Source organism: Cebidichthys violaceus, unplaced genomic scaffold (genome assembly GCF_023349555.1).
Source record: "Cebidichthys violaceus isolate CVI_PGR_0920_01 unplaced genomic scaffold, fCebVio1.0.p SCAF_9, whole genome shotgun sequence".
In the NCBI taxonomy this organism is placed as follows: domain Eukaryota; kingdom Metazoa; phylum Chordata; class Actinopteri; order Perciformes; family Stichaeidae; genus Cebidichthys; species Cebidichthys violaceus.
Window position 1 is genome coordinate 9,748,726 of NW_027176975.1, and position 20,980 is coordinate 9,769,705.

The 20,980-nt window shown below is 40.5% G+C and overlaps 1 long non-coding RNA gene across 2 annotated transcripts in view; it reads right to left on the reverse strand.

The window, feature by feature from the left end:
• LOC137867442 (uncharacterized) overlaps positions 1–20,980 on the reverse strand; it is a 39,546-nt gene that overhangs the window by 9,170 nt on the left and 9,396 nt on the right. For both annotated transcript variants that reach the window (XR_011102173.1, XR_011102174.1), the window contains exon 2: positions 13,030–13,125. This is a non-coding gene — a long non-coding RNA (uncharacterized lncRNA). The remainder of the gene's footprint in view (positions 1–13,029; positions 13,126–20,980) is intronic.

A 20,980-nucleotide genomic window follows, 5' to 3' on the forward strand; every position in this document is an offset into this window, starting at 1 on the left:
GAAGCCATCCGTCCCCACGCTCCCATCCTGACCCAAACAATTAGCTTCAAACCTCACTCAGGCTTTACACACTTTACATTTACTATTTAATCCTCCACTTCTCAGCAAATTAATAGCACTTTTGCAATATGAGATTTGAAAGTGCATAAAGGTCTTCAAACTTCTTTCTTTCACATTCTTGTTTATGTTATTCATAATACTGAGTTCTTCATGATACCATGTGGTTCTCTTCCATATTGCATCTGTCATGGTGCAGTCCCTGCTACACCACAGCCAGGTTGGCCTGATTTACTCAGTTACTCCATGTCTTGTAGGACGTGTCAGAAAGGATTCTGTATTGGGGTCAGCTGGAAAGACAATGCCTGCAGCCCTCTCTCCTCTGTCGCTTTCAGTAAGCATCAACCAGCACCTCCCCCCCCCCCCCCCCCATTTGCCCCCCTCCACTCCCTGTGTTTCTATGCCAGTTCCCTGTTTCTCTGTTCCAATGAGTTATCAAACAAGCATAAAAATTCACACTATAAATATTCTTCTTGGGAGTACCCCCTCTGACACATACACAGACAGAAGTACACACACACACACACACACACACACACACACACACACACACACACACACACACACACACACACACACACACACACACACACACACACACACACACACACACACACAGAAGCCAGGACATGAGAAAGTGGCTGAGAGAGGCCCTGATGGGGGGGGACCATATGTCCAGGCGTTGTATATCAGTCGGCTCGCCCTCAGCGCTCTGCCAGACCACCATAACTTAGTTTGTCTTCAGCACAAAGTTTGGTCCAAGCTTGGCTGGGTTCATTAGGAACCTATTCTCTGGAGCCAATGAAGCTCAACAGACCTCCAACAAAGGAGCTAATCACACCCACTGCTGCTCTCTCTCTCTCTCACCTTCGCTCCATTTTTAAAAACTCTATCTCCACCATTGACACAAATTCTGAGTCCTTTACTAAATAGAAACCAAATATGAATAATCAGTTGGTCAAATAATGGTCAACCAAAATTCAGACTATACAACACAATCTGTACACTTCAGAGCATGAAGAATAAACAATCACAGCAGAATAGCTAAATGATGACAGAAAATAGCAACTGTCCAATAGCTATACCTTTCATTCTTTTGTGTCTAGACAGTCTATGGTACAGAAACAAAACTGGATAATTGTGTCTCTATTGAAGTTTCGCACCTGCGACTGTTAGTGCATTTGAGTGTTATGTTCTCACCTGACGGATGCGAGCGTTAGTGAGATGCGGTGTGTAGAATGTACGCCTACCAACAACAATGTGTTTGCGCGTGCATCTGAGTGCATGTGTGTGTGCAAAAGGATGTGATGCGCTGACAAAGGACAGCCCCAGGCTGCTGAATACTTGAAATGACCTTGAACCTCAGCATTCTCCATTCCCATGGCTGCAGGGACGGTGAGCATGTCTGTATGTTTGTGCGTGTGTGTTTGAGAAGAACAATAATGAGGCTTTGCACTTTGTGTGTGCACAAAATAGCTTCCCAAGATTTTGTATCACAGTCAGGGTCAAAATATTTCCCAAGAATCTATAGTGAATATTGTAGATGAGATTGTACGGCCAATGAAAAAGTTAGTGTTTCTTTTTACAAAACATTTCTTACAACAAAGACATTATAGGACATATCTTCAGGTTATTGCCCTCATTAGAATAGAATCTTATCACATGGGAGTGAGCTATTCACTTTAACGTGTGCCTCACCACCTCCCTGTCTGCAGTGACTATATTTGCTCACCCTGCATCCAGCAGAGAAAGAAGCTCGCTCCATACCATGTCCCCTACTGTGCACACAGGCTACAGGCAAGCACGAATGTGGCTGATCTGGACATGGCTTAAACACACAGACACTGTACACACAGGATGGTCCCAAAGTACACAAATACAAACACAAACAGACACAAATTTGGTGTGCATGTGGATGAAAAGGACTTGGTGGGTTAAGAATGGCAGTAGGGGGTAAGGATGGAGAAGGGAGACCCAGCGAGGGGTGGTAAAGGCCATGTCACCCGGCCCTGCTTGGACACAAATGTCAGCAGCATGACTACCTGTACATGGAGACCCAGCGGTGAGGGAGCACAGGAGACAATCAAGAAGAAACAGATAAAGAGGAAAGAAAGAGACATTACTGACCAGAACAAACATAAGGTAGAGACAAAAGCGTGACAATGTAAAGAACATATTTTGAGGGCAGGTTTTAAGAAAATTAATTTAAAACTGATTAATTTAAAGGAAACTGAACTGAAAGATGTAACAGTGCAGAACACAAGCTGTTTCTTTTATCTTTCATGTTTTGTGTGGTTTCTAAATGATTCAGAAAGGAGGAAGGTGTTGTCAAAACATGACATAGGCAAACTTTTCATGCTACCGCTATGAAACAATTTTTCTTTTTTTTTTGTTAACTTATTTGTACACTAATGGAATATCAATTGATTTGACTTGGCTAATTAAACACCAACACCTAAAGTATTTTTCCAAAACCTCCCCCTACAACCAGATGCATTACTCAAACAGATGTGATCCTGTGTGCATCCCTCCCTCATGCACAACCATTCCTGCTCCCCATTCATTAGATGTTGAACATTTCAACTTTTAAAGTGGAGAGAGAACACAATGCCCTCTGCAGCCTAGAAACACTGAATACATTATAAGCATTTTGCACTTGAATATTCCAACAGGTACAAACAAACACGTATACAGTATACACTGAGGAAAATGCAATGTTATTTTCTCTCTTTTAAAGGTCAAAACACAACCCCGAACCATTCTGTAGCACTTTGAAGACCAACAAAACACTTTGCATGCACTCAATGTTAAAAGAGATAAAATCCACTTTAAAGCTCCTCGGGTAAGAATAGAAAGTATGTACAGAATGCATTTCTATATCCATGCATTAGTGAAGAAGCTCCTATATACAGTGCACGCGGACTGTAAGCAGGAGCCTTGTATTTCATGTACGATGTAATCAACGTGTGTGTCTTTTTTTTTATTAGGTACAAACAGCACGAGTGTAGTGGGATTTAACTTGAAAACTGAAAACAAACACATGCAAACACAAAGACACAAACGTGTAAACAGCAAAACAGACAAAATGGTAGCGATACAAACTTAGATCTCAAAGGACAATAAAGGGGCAAAATCAGAAATAATAGAAAAATAAATCTATTGAAAAATGGTGAGAAAGATATGAACTCAATGTGGTGTTGACTCGTTCTAGATTGTGACATATAATGTTGTTACCTCAACGCATGGCATCCACAAGCTACACACTGATCAACATTGTTGTCAAGGTCGACGTTAAATAATGTGACGAACTCCCTTATCACGTTTCTGTTGACCTGAAATTGCACTTTTCTTCCAAAAAGAAAGTACCATCATACAACCAAACGCTGTCACTTGTCTCGACACAAACATCTTCTGGTCCTTGTTCATTTTGCTCCCACTTAGCATTTGATCATGAGATTGGCTGAGTCTTCTGAAGTTTACGCTTGAGAAGGAAGCTGCTCATGGTAATACACATGGTGTGTTAAATACGATTGTTGTACAAGTTTAATTGAAACACTGTCTAAGTAGTACTAAAATACCAATCATTTTTCATGGTGGAAAAAAACTGAATTAGCTGTTTTTCAAGCCTACAAGATTGTTAGATTGGTGATCAGATCAAACACACAATCTCTGGATGACTAAAACATGTGTAAATGCCGTGTCAATAGATTCCCTGAACCCAAACCAGAGGCCACTTTCTTTTCAGTATGCACCGTCTTTGGAAAAAGAGAGTCCTACATCCTTGCTCTTAATACAATTTTCCACTTTTCCTTCATTTCCTTTTGTTTCCTCCTTTTCCAACTTCTACCTGGAATCACAGCAAAGTTCCTCAGTGAAAGCAGTGTGTTCTACTCATCAACGACACTTTTACAGATCCCCAGCCAGACAGTGGTGATTTGTGCCTGTGTTAAGGCAGAACTACTCCTTGCCTCTTTCACAATATAGATTGCTGCCATTATCTAGAGCTATTCCTCTAGCTGACACAAAAAAAGAAGAAGAAAACATTGGGGGAAAGGATGAAGGAATTTCAGCCAACCGCTGTATGAATTGCTGATGAGATTGATAGACAATTTGGTATGCAATTGTCAGTGTCAGTCACAGAGACATTGTCATGTCTGATTCCCATCTTGTGGAGCCACGTTTTAGTGGGTAGAGTGTGTTGTCAGAGGACAGCTTTCCATTGAGGAAGTCCAATTAACATCACAACACTTGTATTGGTATAAACGGTTTAAATAGGGTTTGTATATGTATGTTTATATATGCTGTTACATGTATGCACACACACACACACACACACACACACACACACACACACACACACACACACACACACACACACACACACACACACACACACACACACTTTACATCGAGCCCGGACCTTTGACTGTACCTGACTAATATTTCAACTAATTTGGAGTGAATGTGGCGGAAATGCAAATTCAACGCCGTCCCCTTTCACATTGAGGAATGAAATCAAATCTTTTGTGGCCCCTGGGCATTGAGGGTGGGAAAAACGACGAGGCGAAGGGGTTCCTTGGGCCACTCGTTTGGGCTGTGAATGAGCCAGTACCCAAGCAGGAAAGATGGTGTGCCAGTGGTGTGCTCTCTGCTAATTGATTGCCTCAACTAACAAGAGCATAATGTATTCTATTGTGATCATCCTTTGCCCATGTTCATTAAGCCAGGAAGCAGCGTGATCTTTTCTTTTCGTCTCGCTCCTGCGCCTTTCCTCTTCCCTGCTCTTCTCATCCCCCCCCTCCCAATCCTCTCTCTCTCTCTCTCTCTCTCTCTCTCTCTCTCTCTCTCTCTCTCTCTCTCTCTCTCTCTCTCTCTCTCTCTCTCTCTCTCTCTCTCTCTCTCTCTCTCTCTCTCTCTCTCTCTCTCTCTCTCAGATGGGAGAGGTGATGCAAAGGTGGTATGACAGGGATGCATCCCTCGCCATCCCAAATGCAAAAACGAAGAGGAACAAAGGACAGATGGAAGGAATAGAGTAGGTGGCTGGTAGGATGATGCAGGAAGGAAGTATGGATGAAAGGATGAGGGGAAAAGACGAGGACGAGGTCTGATGGCTGACAAGAAAGAATGGTATCGAAACAAGAGGAAGATAGTGTGAAACGAAGACACAATGCAAGTGTGAAAAAATCCAGATCAGAAAGCAGCTCTCGCCATCTTCCTCCATCCCTCTCTTTTTCTCCACTTCCCCCCTCCTACCCTATCCTCTGTTCCTGTCAGGTTCCCAATCACTCCTGCTCTCACCCACACCTCTTCCTTTTTACCCACCTTCTCCCCACTTGCCCCTTTTACACCCACCTCCCTTTCCCACTTCCGCACCTCACCCCGTCTCTGGTTTGCCTCTTAATAAGAGTTGGCAGGACAATAGTACCATTGTTGCCTGTGTTTGGGAACCCTGGACTGAAACAATCGCTGTTTACCCAAGCAGTGGCACAGCCTGGAACCTCTCGTTCATTACAGCTGGGCCAAGTCTGATTATGTCTGTTCCGCAAGTGCTACAATAAGCCACTTAGCCAGCCACTACGACTCATCCACTCTCCTCTGCCTTCTCGCGCTACCTCCATCTCTTTCTCCAACACTTCCTCCCGTCTTTCTTCTACAGTCACAACTTTATTTGGATTTTCTCACTCCGTATATCCCTGTTTCCACTTTCTAGCATTGTCGTCCCCTGATTTACATATTGTTCATTACCAGTGACCAGGAGAACCACATTTACTGTAGGAGAAGGGAAATAAACGTAAAGAGAAAAAAGACACAGAGCAGAGAGGGTGGATAAATCGCAAAGCATTTCAAAATCCGTTAGTTGAATCTGATCTAGTTTCAAAATGACCTTCATAATCTAGGACAAAGCTAATTTCTTTATTAAAAATTCCCACTAGGTTTGAACATGCTGCAGGCAGTGGCAATATGAGTGACTGCAAGAAATAGGAGAAAACTCTCTTTCCATAATAGTCTCAGATCATAAAACTAAAAAAAATTGTCATGGAGGTAACGTTATCAAGCTGATGTTCGTGGCGGAGACACACAGAATCAGTGGATTGAAAGCCTTTTCACTCAACCACATCCCTCAGCTCTGTGGCTTGTAACAGAAGTATGCTACCAGCACTATGCAAAACAGCATCATGAATATGCGTAATTAGGTGGGACTGGTGTAATTTTTCTGGGTTATGGGATGTGACATTTGTGGGGCAGGAGCATACATCAGCATAAGCACGACTGACAAATGCATAATCCCTTTCTCTGCAATAAGGCATTTTACACTTTGCAATACAAAGTATACAGTTTGGCTTCATACACTTAACAGCGGCCTGCAAAACATGCACAAAGTAATTCAGGTAAACACACACAGGCATGCATACGTATAGCCATGCATGCATAGAAATGCACACATGGACACATATGCAGTAAAGAAACTATAAAAAGCTACGCGCATATGGCACTGAATGAAATATGTGTGTTTGAACACAAATATAAATTTTAAAAGGACAAGCAACACAACAACAGACAGACAGATAGCCAGAGTACATTTGTGTTTACTATACTAAAAGGAGAAAGTAAAGGTTGCACTGTGTCTAAAATCAGGAGACATGAGGACACCAGAGGGACACAATTACTCATTGATGATGGAGAAAACCTGAAATAAATAAAACAAATAAAAAAAATATATGGACTTGCCTAGAAAGCCAAGGCACAAAGACTGCTATAAGCAAGTAACGAGGTTAAAGCAGGACTGATACACATGAATGTTTAACATAATGTTCTCAGTTGGTAATGAGCTTTAGACATTGTTTTTGACCAGGAAATGCAGCACAGCTGATGAGAGAGTCCAAGCTAATTTCTATCCTCACATTTGTGTGCACATTGTTGTTGAGAAATACCTGGATTATAAGATTTTCCGCTTTTGTACAATGACATTGAATTACTAAGCATCTATTATATAGTGTGCTTTTTATTTTTTCTGCATTAGTACTGAATTTAGATGAACCTTCAAAAAAACGAATATGTGAATACACAAATAAGGACAGGCACATAGGTACACTGAGAAAAGCATCTATTAATAATTGGATCATATTCTTAAACAACCAGACACACTCAAACACACACACACACTTACACACGCACGCACACTTTCAACACACCTCTCTGGCTCTTCAGAGAGAGCCAATTTATAGATACTGTACTGAACCCCCCTCACCACCTCTCATCTCCCTCTTTGCCTTGCCATGCCCCTTTCCCTTTCCCCATTCACCCATACAGAGACACACACACACACACACACACACACACACACACACACACACACACACACACACACACACACACACACACACACACACACACACACACACACACACACACACACACACACACAATCTACCGCCCTGCCACACATACCGGAGGGGAGGACACATCCCTCATAGCACCCAGGAAATTAACTTGACATTTGATGCAGACAGAAAAAATATATTTCGGTAGGGGGGAGGAAAAAAAACAAAGTGTACTAAAGCAGAGATAGCATAAACCCATCCCTTGTTCACCCTTCCCCACCCTATCCCCCCTTAAGCCCAGGGATGCATTCGAAGGGGATTTCAGCGATCTGCAATGCAGACGCCACTGGGTGCCCACGGAAAAATGAGCTTCATCTTTTGCCTGTCCTTCTCAGTGTATGCTGTCTGTCCCTCTTTGTTTCCATCTTTTATGATGCCGGCACTACATTTTCATATCCACTTCCCCTCCCTTCGAGTTTGTGTTTTTCTATTTGGGATGAAGTTGAAAGAAAATGTACAGTATTGTAGGATCACTTATTGGTGCCTGTGTTTGAAAATGAAAGCACACTACTCCTTGAATACAAATATTCATTAAGTTAAAATGAGTATATATATTTTTTAATTGTTGTTGCCATGCCATTTCTTTCAATTTAGCATTTGTCTTCTAAAATCCCGCCCCTGATTCACACAAAGATCCCTTTGCTGAGTTGTTAAATTTAAACAGCTTTGGAAATCCTGGGTAATCCCTCCGAAATTAACATAATTTGAGAAAATAAACAATACACATTTGCCCACTGGTTGCAATTTTGTACGAAGCAATAACAGCAGTCATTCCTATTGCTCACACATATATTACAGTGCACCTACAATTTCATGCAAGCAGACTAGAATATAAAGTGCAGTGTGATCTTGCATATATTTGATAAGATTAACGATCGCATCAAAGGCCGCGTAGTAACCTCGGCAAGGAGCCCAAACACCACAAGCTAGAGCAGACCACAATTAATACATCATTATGCTGCTACAGTTTATACCCGTGAACACACACAGCAAGACCGCCGACCAGCTAGTGTCTCTCTCAATATCCCCTGCATTAGACATGCAGGAATGTTAACATCATTGTGCACAATTGTGAACGTCTGTCTGTGCCCTCCCCCCTTTTACTCCCCTACCATATTGTGTCTGCGGGTGAGTCTGTGCCTGTGTGCCTGTGTGTGTGTGTGTGTGTGTGTGTGTGTGTGTGTGTGTGTGTGTGTGTGTGTGTGTGTGTGTGTGTGTGTGTGTGTGGTGTCTGACAGAGGGCAGCATTATTTAAATATGTTTTTTTTGTATGCAAGTTGAAACAAATTACTTATTGTTGTATGGCTGTGAGAACCTCTAAATGCAATATTGTCTAACCATGTCAACATTAATATCAACATGTTGTTAAGGGAAGTGATGCTGCAGGAATTTATTTCATGAGAAAATACATGCTTTGCAAAAACTATTGAATATTAGTATTTTATTACTTACTCTAAGATTTATAAATTACGATTTAATAACAATTTGCATTTATTTGTGATAAAACACACTGTCATATTTACCGTCACACACACACACACACACACACACACACACACACACACACACACACACACACACACACTTTGTTTTGTATTATGAATCGTGAAAAAATTATGATGTAAAATTTAGGAATTAAGCCAATGTACTTTAAACCTTTAAATACACATTGAATGTTTTTGCACTTTCTGTGCAATATCAGTGATATTGTCCTGATACAGTATAGAGGTAACCCAAGTGTTTTAAATATTCATTGTGAGAACCAAATCAAATATCAATAAAATAAATACAAGCATATTTTTCTTTTCGTGGCTAAAGCAAAATGGAGACTGACCCATTTCATCATCACCTAATCACCCAGTTATTGAACACATTCATAAAAATGTCACATGTTTGATAAGAGTTGAAGTTTTGCCTGGGAGGGCGAGGTGGCAAGGAGGAGGACATTCATTAGCACTAGTATTACTAATACCTGCTCTGCATTTCTCTGAGGCGGTACCGTCACAGTATTTCATCATCCCAACACACACGTGCTGCAATGCTGTTTGCAGCCATTGTATCGTATTTGCATTCAAGGTGTTTTAGTACAGCCTCTAGAGTTAACGCTATTCATTTTGTTGCATCGTGAAAAATAAAGAACAATTTCCAGCAGAAAAGAAACAATACAAAGCTACAGTATATATTGTTTAGGCTTTGGGAGCAAAACAGATCAATCCAGTATTTTTAAGCAGAGGAAACTTTACAAAGTCTTGCTTTACAGTGCAAAAGAAATTTGGAATCATATTGAAACCAATATATTTGAAGATTGTCCAGCAAGTGTTGTATACAAAGTGCTTGGCATCCCTCTGCTTATGCAAACTCCCCTCCTGCCACCTCGCTATTCCTTGCTGCCGGCGATTTGCATTCATCTGCATGATTTTACAATGTGCATATCCTTTGTTCTGACTGTATGATGATACAGAAGAAACCCCCACTAGCAGCGCTATTACACAGCCCACTGAACGCTACTTGGATATTAAATGGAAAGAAAACCTGTAGTTTTATCTGTTTTAATTATATATTGATAAGACAAGATTTACACAAATACCAGACTCACTCCGTGGTACACCAATGAAGATGTAGTCCATTGGAATGAGAAAAAAGAGGAGTATGTTTTACTTTTGTGGAATTTTTTAACAACTAAGGAAAGGACATATTGTGCTATCGCTAAGAGGCATGAGCATCTACAATATACAACACGGAGAAGGGATTGCACCCAAGCATGAAATATTGAATTACTTGACAAGTAGGGGGAAAAAAAATAAAATTAGAGATGGAGGGTGAATCATTGAAAAGGAAAAAAAAAATACCTTCAACATATTTTACAATATTTTCATAAATAATGTATATTTTCTCCCTCTGTGGCCTCCCCTGCTTTGGTTATATCTTATATTTCTTTGCTACTGCATTACGTCATCATAAATAATTAAGCCTTTGCATTTAGCATGCTATCTTCACTGTTCAAAATTGTTCATTTTGATGTTTGTGAATAGACCTGCTGCAAAGCTTTCCTGAAGTCTTTTGTTCTTTGTTGTTGTTTTATCTGAGACAACATGCACACACACGCTGACGCTTTAGCTCTCCTTAATCATGCAGGCAAATGCAGACGACTTCATTAATCGCGCTGGGCTTGCACTGATGATACAGAAGCCAGCCTACAACTGGAGGGTTTATATCCACGAATGCGGGAGCCACATTATAAATACTTACTCCCGTTGGCACCCTAATAGTAAGCAGCTGTACTCTAAAATATTCATGCCTGATGAATAATTATGAGTGCAGTATAGCTAATGATGAGATGCAATGTAAACAAACTATAGTGTATATAATAGTAAACATTCAATGTTTTCATGTGGGCTTATCGTTTTTGTATTGTCGGAGCAGTGAAAAAATATCAATCATGACCATAGAGATGTTAATATAGAGTCCTTGTCCTTATTTCAGGTGGTAACATTTCCTGATATTGTCAAAGTACATCTGTGTCTGCAAAGATTAAAAGCTGCTCTGGTTTCCTGTTGCAGCTTCAAACCCATGACTCTGCTACATTCTGCACACAGGTAATGGCTGGTGGGGGAAAAGTCTACCACTCAAACTAAATAATGCAAAGTTTGATATAGGGGTCTAATGACCCTGACACTCTTTAAGCCGGGCTCTTAGCAGAGGGGATGAGGTCTATCTAAAGATGATAGTTTTGTAAATGTTTGCAAAGCTGCTCCACAGCTGTTGCGTTTATTGTATCTTATTGGATCATCTAGTGAAACCCATTGAAACTGAATTCAAAAGTCAGCTTTTTGATGCTATTTAGCAAGGTGTTGGATATATAAAGCAGTTGGCCCGCCTCTATTGTGCAGTGAAACAATCCTGAGGTCTCAGTTAACAACTTCCTCTTTCACAAAGGGCTAATGGTTTTTACAGTAGCTTTTAAACACCTTTGGTCAACCTGATTGACACAGTCAATAACGATCCTGGTTACGCTCGATATGACCTATCATGAAAATGCAGTATTCCTAAATGCTAAGCTGAAGTTATGCTGGAATAAAAATATGTGTACAGTAGATACAGAAAGATACAAATTTTGAAGTTGTAAGATATTCCATTTGAAGCTGTGCTATGGTGGCAAAAGCGTTAATTTTATACAAAAAGGTAATTTGTGGAAATGTACTGCAGAGTTCGCTATAAGGCTCCATCTCTCTGTGGTATATTCTAGATGGCTACAGACTTGAGCACTGACTTTTCCTACCCAGTGACTTGCCCTGCCCTTCTAATTGGCCCTTCTGAGCAGTCCACCAAATGTGTGTGAGAGTATTGGGAGTAATTAGGACGAGTAACACCACCGCACACACTGAGGCCCATGGGCGCTGACATACCACCTCTTTCGTCAGCCACTTATTTATTTTTTCTAGCATCACCAAGAAATAAACTTTTGAACTCTGAGAACTCTCAACAGAGAACATGTAGAATCACCAGGGTATTTTCATTTGGTTCCACTTTTTCATACCAAAAGGTGTCACTGTGTGGTACTGTCTTACCATCAAGGGCATAAGCATGGCAAAACAAGTGCTACTGTATATGTTCTGCTGACAGTGACAGTCAATCCTTTCAGCTAATTGTGCACAGTGTGTATCCAACACTTTGCACCACCTCAGCCTCTGTAGAGGTCACCTAGTTGTCATGAAAGTGGAGTCAAAGTTGAAATTAAGACAGCATGGATGGTAATAAGCTGCTATGGAAATATGAAAAATATTCCTTGTCATCAGAGCGAGCTCAGCTCATTAAAATGTTTGTCTCTCTTCAATAACATAAAACGTCACATGTAATAATGGCCGAAGGTCTAATTGATAGAGCAAGATGTCCTGCATGCAATGCAAACAATGCCAGGGCGAGGGCAATTACTGCTACCACGTAGATTGCAGTGGATAGAGGACATTTTTTAAATCACTTCCTGGTTGATGCTACTGATAGTGTGTGTGTGCGCGTGTGTGTGTGTGTTTTGTTGTTGCGATGATGAACACTGAACAGTAACCTCTGTTTCCCCCTTGCTTTTTGTCTTTGGTATGGATCACAGGGCAAAGAATGGGTCAGGGGATTTGATATTGCCCACATTGCCTGAGCTCCCTGTTATTCTGTTGACTGTGTCCTCTGGACCACTTCTAACATCTATGCCTTCATCCAACACACACATGGGATAGCTTTGCTGCAGGCAAACAGACACACGTGAACACAGACTCACACATGAGCAAAGATAAGCACAGGGGGAAGAACAAAACCCCTGCCAACAAAGAAATTTGTCTGTTTTTGACATTTTCAATATTGTATTTAAATTAGTCAGATAAATATCAAAATAATTTGCCAAGTAAATAATTCAGAGCTAAGTGACTAGTCAGGCTTGCAACACATTCTTAGAGTGAATTTCATTGAAGAAAAAAAATCCACCCACATACGTGGAACAAAACAGACATGCACTTAATATTGAGTTTACGCCTCTATCTAGCCCATATAGACTAATACTGCACAATCACACACATATTTTGGTTTATTAACCCAAGCTTACCTCATGTGGGTCCAATGGACAGCAAAATCCCAGAGATCTCATCTTGACCTCTACTTCCTGTTGGCTGCAGTTCTCCACAGCTCTCTTTCTCCATCACTGCAGCAATAAAACCATACACAGGCAGGGAATGAATGTGTTTACTTAGAGTTAACCTTTACATATTGAATAACTCTTCTTGAGCAAATCACAATTAACATGTTTACACTAAAAAGAAAGGAGGGGACGCACAGTTATAAAAGAAGGAAACAGAGGTAGCATTTACCATTGCTAAGTTGACTTGCAGTAATTCAAATTGGCAATAACTTTGTGTAAATGTCTTCTCAACCTTTACACCTTGCCACAAATAGCAAGTCAAACTTGGTTCCTTTTTATGGCACAGGAGCAGCTGGTTTGCAAATCAGAAGGTCATTGGAGTTATGTTTTTTCATACTTGAAAATATCAATGTGAAACTTTGTTTAATGTTAAAATAGAGGTCTAAAGTTGTATTATTGAAGCATAGATAGCTACTTAATGATGTCATATTAAAACTGAGATACTTTCAGTCTAAGTCTTCCAGGCTCATTCTGGTGTATGCTGCTTGATCTCTGCTCTGCCTCCTTTCACTAGCCGTGTTTCCATCCACATATTTTATGCGCATTTTGACATATCACATTAGACACAATGTATGCAGACGGGAAATTCCATCAAACCTCCTCAATTGCGAAAAAGAAGTTTCTACATTCACTTGAGGTGTTTTTTTGTGCTTGACGCAAAAAGAGTTGATGCGCTTAATCGATTACGGAATGCCGTAGCTGAATAAGTTCTGACGTAGCGAACATATAAATCACATGACTGATCATCAATAAATTGTCATCTTCAGATGGCATGAAATGTGGTTAATACTAGCTGACATGAATTAGTGATGAAAACTTTCCCAATTGAAACAAATTCAACATCAAGGTCAAAAGTCAAATGTCAAGACTTAAGGACAAGTCCATTTGAGGTCAAAGGTAACCATTATAAATTGTAACAGCAGCTTGAGACAAATATTTTGAGCTCACGCAGCAAAATGCTGATGAACTTGAATGCATCCTTAAATAATTGTGAGTTAGTCTTTCTATTAATTTTTGTCCTTTAACCCTGCTCTGACTGCTGACACTATCCTCATGTGAAGATGTAAAAAAATACTGTAGTTGAACAAGAATCACAAAAAAGTGCATTTTTCATATTAGATAGAGAGATATAATTTTAGCATTTGATTTTCATGTGGTGCTATTATGACTCATTGGGAAGATATACAAACATACATACATGCATACATATATACATACATACAAACACACAAACTGTACGTAATTTCTTTCTTCTGGATTTCATTCCTACTGTGTTCCTAAATAATTTTGAGGCTCTTCTGGCATGTCAATATCGAACTGACAGATGCCACCTTTTATTAGAGCTCCATATCAAAGAGCAAACACTCACACACACATACATAACCAAACACTTGCACTTGCGCTGACACACTCACTGTCACAATGCTACATGTCAATATCAATAATACAACCACACAAGATTCTTATGATTAAGCTCTTTTTTTTTTCCTTTTTATTTATGATTTTGATACATAAAATAGCCTACAATTTTTTTTAAAATGCATTAAAATCAAGGATCCTAAAAAAAATAGCAATCATAATATTTAAATTCAATTAACACTTCAGGATATCTTTATGCAGGGCATATTCTCATACTCCCATTGCCATGATCTATGCTGTTCAGAGTATGTTTTGCGGTTGTGTGGCAAACCAAGTGTGTGTGTGTGTGTGTGTGTGTGTGTGTGTGTGTGTGTGTGTGTGTGTGTGTGTGTGTGTGTGTGTGTGTGTGTGTGTGTGTGTGTGTGTGTATTTCTAGCCCTACGGCAGGGTTTAGGGTAACTATACAGCTCTCCCCCCTCCACCTTCACCCCGTTCCCTTTGCGGCTTGTGTGGCTTGTCTCATCCCATCTTCCTCCTGCTCCTCTAGCTCCCTCCTCCGCTCTGCTCCCCCCTCTCCTCACCACTACTCTGCTTCTAGCCTACATGTGTGTGTAGGGTGGGTGGATGGGTGGGCTATGCTGGCGACGACAGTGCCAATAATCATCCCCTGCTTTCTCTAAAGCAGCAGTGTGGTGATGCAGAGGGTTCTAAATCTAATGCAAATTGCATATGTATACATATCATACACAATCATACGCAGGAATTATAAGAAAACGTGAGGAGGAACATACAGATCATAGACCTACAAGGACTCTGTTTATAGAAAAAAAAAATATGCTGAGTGACCTGCACTGATTTGAAAAAATTCTATAAATAAATTCAAAATTGGAAAACTGCATATACTGTATCTTGACTTCAGTGATGCACTGACTGTGCCTTTCACACACTGTGTGACTCCTCACCAATTGCACCTACATATATGACAAAAAGAAGTAGTCAAAGAACAAAAGCACCTCCTTCACGAGAGGTGTGTCTACTCTCCACCTCGGTGGCTTTCAGTGTTTCATTATCCAAAGTCGAGGTCTGCTTTGCCACCCAGCTCCCCCATGCTGCCTGTCTCATTTCCTCCCGGTAACAATCCATTAGCCAACGCCAGGCTCAAACATGCAGTCGCTTAATTATTCTCACTTCTTTGGCAGCACGACGGGGCGTACCACTCATCAGAGGAAACAGGGGAACAGCTGATATTGTATATATACTTTATGCGTGTAAAAAGGGGCAACAGGCTCTAAATTATATCCACGTACATACTTCTAGTATACAAACATAATCACTTCCAGATAAATACACACACACACACACACACACACACACACACACACACACACACACACACACACACACACACACACAGTATCTACAGAAACAAATCTAAACAACAACGAACCATTCTAACCAAAACTCTAATTGTAGTCAAATAGCTTCCATAACATATTTCTGGTGAACCGCATGTATGTGTGTGTATGTGTGTCGATGCCCGAAAAAAATAGGTATTATGTGTGGCATATTTCATCTTGAATAATTTCCTGCACATTCTTCCTCATGCTATGCCTCAGGAGCACTTCAGGATGAAAGAGAATGCTAATGCTGTGTCTGTATCTCACTGAACAATGTGTGTTTGTGGGCTGTACGCGCACGCGCGTGCGTGTGTGTGCGAGAGAGAGAGAGAGAGAGAGAGAGAGAGAGAGAGAGAGAGAGAGAGAGAGAGAGAGAGAGTGTGCGTGTGTGTGTGCCCGTGTGAATGCCGCCTCACTAAGCAGAGTTATGATAATTAACAGATAGGAGAGGTCAGCTACAGTGTGTATATGTGACAGTGATAGTGAGTAAGACAGAAAATGATAAGTGTATCAGTATAGCACTGATTTAATAAATTGGCAATATTGTCACTGACTTCTTTTGCTCTGCTCTAAAGCATTTGTATTGTAGATTTTTGGTGTAACAAATCTAATACCCTCACAAAGAGACCAAGTGTTACCAGTTACTGTTGACAAAAGGTGAAGTGCTGCACCTTTATCAATATGTTGAGGTAAGCACATGCATTTGTGATATATACAATATGTTGACTTTTATTTTCATGATCAGTGGCACTTTAAAGTGGCAAGCTCTGGTTAAACATTATGACAATCAAATCATTTAATGAACTGTTTAACACCTTAAATGAACACATACATCTGTAACTTGAAATATTTTCAATATTTGAAGATTTTATTTTCAATAAATGCGTTATGTGTCAAATAACAATGTTTTGTCAATCTGACCTCAATAAAAGACAACGTACAAATAGCTTATTGCGCAGAAAATGCATAGCAATGGTTACTTGAAATTCTTAAATATTACCAAATACCAGTTTAGTTCTGATGATGGTGCTAGTGTTAGCGCTCGTATCTAATAAATGCCGTGCATTAGAAAGCTAAACACCGGCCGATCTCGTAGGTGACAGTAATCGAGGGAATTAATACATGCAAATGAAACGCTCAGCATGCAGAGCTGCCGATGACAGTAATTGAATAATCGACTTTCAGAGCTCTGCGTTCCTCTCCATATACCACACAGAAATTTGTATGCGTTAATGTGTATGCGTGCGTGTGTCTATGCCAGCGGACATTTTAGGTCTACCCTCCTCACACTCTCACTACTGCCAAACGCCTTAAGATGGTGGCACCTTGAGGCAGAGAGAGACACTCATAGAGAAGCCAACCTCCTCCTCCCTTTCCCCCTTCTTCCACCTCGGGTCCTCACGACAACACAGGACAGGCCCCCCTTTCTAACCCTTAGCCCCCCTAATAAATATTTAATTCACCCCTCTCTAATAAGGATATTAGGCCAGTACACCCCAGCCCTGGCGTATATGCATGAGTCCTTTCTCATCAAATTTACATAAAAGGGCCAGATGCTAATGCGAGCATAGCACCTACTGCTCACTATTCTATATGCACTGGTATGGCTCCCTAGTCTGAGAGCCCATATAATTTAATTGCCGAACAGCATATATTTTTCAAATGGTTCCCCATATTCAAATTGCATCTGGGCCTCAATACCATATGCTTTACAGAGAGCGCGAAGACGGGCATATTTTAATTATAGCGGCGGCACGACTACAGTACTTATGCTTATTTAATGTTTTCTAAAGCCCCTCCCCTTCTATGAAATGATAATACCGACGTGCTTATGCATAGTATGAAAATAAAAAATCTGGATGTTCAGACGATGAACAGAGGTATACGTTGTGTTTTACAGTTGAGACTTATTCAAAAATGAATTGCCATTTCAACAATAAAAGCCAATTAAGGTTTGGAAACTGCATTATTCTGATAACATTAGGAGTTTACTAATGGGAGATTAAGAGCGAATACAGTGAGAGACAATTAGCATTATCATTTAGAGAAAGGTGCCTTGATACTGACAGATTGTGGACGTACATAAGGTGCACTGTATGTAGAAAAAACAACATGCAGACTACTTACAGAGTATAACATATTTCATGGTGAGACTGAGCGCCCCAATGTTTGTAATTAATAGAGGATGAATAATGCAGTGACATGAAATATATTATTTACACCCTTTTATCTTCGAGGAAGATTCAAAGCATATTTCAGATGCAATTATACTAATTTATTTATAGTGCATAGTATTTGAATAATCAAAAGCCAGCGGAGCACAGATATCTTAGAAGACAGGCTGATAGCCAGCTTTAGTGCAAAAATAGCATTTATACACACAACCTTATTGTGCACTACTGCTGCCACAGTATTGTTATCTAACAGTGCAGCAACATGGCTGAAAGTATAATGTACTTGTTACAATTATTATCATTGGTAATATAGGTACAAAGTGTAAAACATGGCATTTTCAGTTAGATTTTGTATTACATTAGTATGTTGACTGTCAGTGTCATCATATGACTATCATTTAAGCAACAATGCCTAGATATCTTACATTTTGACATATTGTGAACATCATTATCAGCTCCCACAGTATTACTTGCATTACACTTGTAATTTCGACAAATTATCTTGACAACAATGTCACATGTGTTTACACTAAAAAGAAACACTAAGACAAGATAACCACTATGTTATCTTAATAATGTCTACAGATGATTGTAAATATATACAGTATGTTTAAAAGAATAAAAAGGACAGTTATTCTCCTGAAAAATTAAAACAGTTACAGAACTGTTAAGATGGTTGGACTCATCTCAAAATTTAGTTTTTTTCTCATCTCTTGACTAAGATATTAATAGAATCCATTTTGGGACAGTACTTTTTGACACTTCACTTGTAACCGTCAGCTTAATGTACAATTAAAGGAATAAGTAAAAGCTAACAATTTTAAATAGGCTGACCAGATGTATAATATTAGCTTCATCTTCATTAGTTTCAGAGTATCTGTGTCATGGAAGTGTTTCACTGACACATTTTCTGGGACTCATTTTTAGTTCTGACCTGAAGTTTTCGCTGATTGGTAAAACTGTAGAAGTCTGTTTTAGTTGCATATTATTCTGTATGGCATAACTACCAAAAAGATCATTTTACAACACAACTCTATCACTTTCAAACACAATCACATTATGTTTATGTATGGAATAGATCTTTGACGGTCTACTAGCATGTCAGTCCATGCATATTGTCACAGTTAGCTGATAGGGAGGGCCGTACAGCGTGGCAGAGCACAGCATGCCCGCTGCTCCCCACAAGACGCTCAAGTAGCCATGCATGATGTCATTAAAAAGGGCCCAACCATGACATTCCTTTGTGGCTTATTGGCAAGTTATGGCTGGCTGGTCTGCTATGGAGTGAGGTCGATCAGATCCCTGTTAATCAGCAATGACACCATTAATGAAGCCGGTGACGCCTTTTGACTCTTTATGTGTGTCAGTATGTGTGTGTGTAAAAGACCAATGTACAAACTCAGACTTTGTTTTGCTTTATATATGAGCCACAGCTCTAGAGAAAACTAGAGACACTTAAACTAAATCAATTAACCAATGCATGTGCAGTTACCTGACAGGAAACACATTTGAACACTATAATGTGTCTACATTGAGCCACAGAGAGAGGGAGTTGGTGGCATTATGGTTTCTTGCATAGAGCAGTCTACACACACAAAAACACACACACACACACATACAGAGAAAAACCAGGAATCTGTCCTGCATTGGCAGGGGCTGATGCTGCCATACGCACGGTGATCTCACCTACCGTTGCCGTGGCGACACCAACCAGAGGGAAAAGCCTTATAGTGTGTGCGCATGCGCGTGTGTGTGTGTGTGTGTGTGTGTGTGTGTGTGTGTGTGTGTGTGTGTGTGTGTGTGTGCGCTTGTGATTGTGACAGAAGCTTGAGCTGGAGGAAGAGAGGAAGGAGGAGGAGGAGAGGAGGGCCTGCAGGAATTCACATTGTGCCTGGCTTGTTTAAGGTTTATGCCTCATTCACTTACTACACTTTATCAGGGGGAATACTGAACCGGCCCTTTCAATTATCAAGGCAATAAATTCAGCATGGCTGTGTCGTTAAAATAGCAGGCCAGTGCTTTAATAGGGAAAGGCCAGTATATGGGAAGGGAAAGGGTGCATGCCAATTCATTTGCATAAGCTATATAGTGAGACAAAGATAAACAGGAAGAGAGGCAGGGCTTCATGAATACATGATTAAACACTGACAAGCATACAGATGCATGCAGGCAAACACGCATACTGCACACATGCATAAGCTTCACCACTACTGGCACATCACTACTCTTATTTATCTTTAGGCAAACAAGACAAAATAAACTCCCCTACTACCAGCTGGTATTGTTGAATTATATTAGTGATGAAGCGCTAACTCAGACTCGAGGTCATCTGCTCATCAATGGGTGGCGGTGGCCTAGCTTGCACTACAGCCATGAATGCACTGAATTCATTACCCCTGGTGCACAGATGGTGTCTGGCTGCCTGTCTCAAGTTCAAGTTCATGTCCAGGAGACAGACACACACACAAACACACAAACACACACACACACACACACACACACACACACACACACACACACACACACACACACACACACACACACACACACACACACACACACACAGAAGTAGAGAGACATGGCCCGAGCCAGACAAACAGACGTTGTTGACTGAGACACAGCTATTGTTCCCTTTCATCAACATGATGTAGTGGCCTCACTAGCTATCCGAGACGCCTGGGTCAGTTAATCGCAGAGACAAACGCATGGGAAAACATACACACATGCAAACACAGACATGCAGATGCACATGGAGTCTCTCGCCCCACCACAAGCCTCAGCAGCATGAATACAGCCCTGCATTTATGCTCAGTTAACCTGGTTTTGACTGTAGCTAATATGGCAGATGATGCTTCATAGAAGCGCTGAATATGACAACTTTTCCGACTGAGAAAAGGAGCCATTTATCTAACTGTTTTGTTATTGCAA